Source organism: Lepus europaeus, chromosome 7 (assembly GCF_033115175.1).
Source record: "Lepus europaeus isolate LE1 chromosome 7, mLepTim1.pri, whole genome shotgun sequence".
Lineage (NCBI taxonomy): Eukaryota > Metazoa > Chordata > Mammalia > Lagomorpha > Leporidae > Lepus > Lepus europaeus.
In genome coordinates this window covers 117,395,101-117,397,587 of record NC_084833.1, presented here as the reverse complement: position 1 = coordinate 117,397,587, position 2,487 = coordinate 117,395,101, and the positions used below count along the sequence as shown (strand labels likewise).

General features: G+C 37.3%; 1 pseudogene; it reads left to right on the top strand.

Moving 5' to 3' along the window:
* The first annotated feature begins 329 nt into the window (after positions 1-329).
* On the top strand, positions 330-798 carry LOC133764779 (large ribosomal subunit protein uL23-like; annotated as a pseudogene).
* The last annotated feature ends 1,689 nt before the right edge of the window (positions 799-2,487 follow it).

The window sequence follows — 2,487 nt, the reverse complement described above, 5'->3', positions numbered from 1 at the left end:
AAAAAATAAGAATGAAATAGCCATTTGGGATGTAATTGTCATTGTTAGCCCTTGACTATACTCTGATGGAATGGTGGTCTTCCTATTTTTTACTTGTTGAACATTATGATTATTGGCAAATTAAGCCTGTGAACAGAGTGGATAAAAATTTTGTCTTTGCAAAAATTGATGAAGAGAGAAGAAGAGAGAGGGAGATTGTGGGGAAGGTAACAGGTTAGTGAGGGAAGTGCGGTTGTCTTCTTGGAGCCGTACTTATGGAATGCATGAAATCTGTTCTCTTCCTATTGAGAATTTTTTAAAAGTTGAATCACTAAACCCTTTTCACCAAGATGGCGCCGAAGGCGAAGAAGGAAGCTCCTGCCCCTCCTAAAGTCGAAGCCAAGGCAAAGGCCTTAAAGGCCAAGAAGGCAGTGCTGAAAGGCGTCCACAGCCACAACAAGAAGAAGATCCGCATGTCCCCCACCTTCCGGCGGCCCAAGACACTACGCCTCCGACGGCAGCCCAAATACCCTCGGAAGAGCGCCCCCAGGAGAAACAAGCTTGACCACTATGCCATCATCAAGTTACCCCTGACCACGGAGTCTGCCATGAAGAAGATTGAAGACAACAAGACCCTGGTGTTCATTGTGGATGTCAAGGCCAACAAGTACCAGATCAAACAAGCTGTGAAGAAACTATGACATTGATGTGGCCAAAGTCAACACCCTGATCAGACCTGACGGAGAGAAGAAGGCCTATGTGCGGCTGGCTTCTGACTATGATGCTCTGGACATTGCCAACAAAATTGGGATCATCTGAACTGAGTCCAGCTGGCTAATTCTAAATATGTTTTTCCACCATAAAAAAAAAAAAAAGTTGAATCACTAACAAAACTGATAACCTCCTTAGAAAGACTGAAGGAGAAAAGAGAAAACATGAGCTACCAATGTTAATAATTAAAAATGGAGATCATTATAGATCCTACAAACATTTGAAAGATAGTAGGGAGACAGTGATGACAACTTTATAGCACTATATTCAATAGCTCATAGGGAATGGATAAATTTCTTTTAAAATATCAAACACAAGAGATTAAAAAATCTGAAAAGCACTGTATCTGTGAAAGAAACTGAATTTAGCAAAACACTTGCCTCAGTAAAACGCAGATGCTATCAACAGTGACTCCTGTTAAATATTTAAAGGATCATTAATACCTATTTCATACAAACTATTGCACAGAATAGAATTGAAGCATATACTTTCTATCTTATGAGGCTAACATGATTCCGAAGCTGAAACCAAACATTTTTACAATAAAGAAAATTACAAACCAATAATAGATTCCCAAACCTTAACTAAAATATAAGCAAATAAAATCCAGCAATGCATAAAAAGAATTGCATATTATAAATAAGTGGGTTTATCCTAAGAAAGATGTTTCAATAATAAAAATCTATCAATAAATTGTTATATAACAATATATAGGAGGAAAACCAAAACACAAGAGAAACACAATGGTAGTAAAAAAATATTGACAAAAAATAGACTGAGGCAAAACTTGGTATCAAAAGTAGGGCCTTGTTGTGACACATATCTTAAAATATGGAGGTATCTTTCGGTAATGGGTAGAGGTTGGACCCACTTTGAAGTGAATACTGGAGAAAGTGTGTATTTTCATGCATGAACAATTCTGATGAGAGCTCAGAAGAAAAAAAAAAAGGCTGTACGGGAAAGCCTCTTTCTTAGAGATTACTTAAATGTTTGGGAACAGAATGTTGATGGCAGGGTAGACAGTAAAAACCATTCTGATAAGATCTCAGGTGGAAATGAGAAACAAGGTATTGGAAACTGGAGGAAAAAATCATCCTGTTCCAAATGGCAGAAAACTGGCTGAATTATGACTACGTCCTAAGACTTTATATAAAGAATTTAACACCAATGAAACCATTATGCTTAGTGAAATAAGCCAGTCCCCAAAAGACAGACATCATGCTTCCCCTGATCTGTGGTAACTAATAGAGTACAAAAAAAAAAGTATTGTTTAGCCCAAATCACCTAGATAATTTGGTGCCCTTTGTGGTTTTGGAGTTGAGTGACTGCTGACTGGTAAAGTGACAACCTTTAATGTGTGGTATGTTAGACCTGTCTACTATGACTTGGGAAAATCATTTAGATTAGGTTTGGAAAGTAGCTCTTTAAAACCTTATGCAGGTGTAATAGTCCTAATTAATTTCTTCAGAATTGTGGGGGCTGGTTGAGATAATAACACTTACACATGGTAACAGCAGCACTACTGCCTGGGACTGTAACCATTTTAGAGTTAGATACTAAGGAAATTGAAAATAATTGGCCGTCACCTTTTCTTTTTTTTCTTCTTTTTTATTTACTTTTTTGCCCTCATGTATCATTAAACAATATGTTTCTCTCCCTTTTGTCCGTTCCCATTGTGTATTTTTCAAAAGAAGTACTGTATTCAGATGCCAGCCAATAAATTGTCACACAATGGAA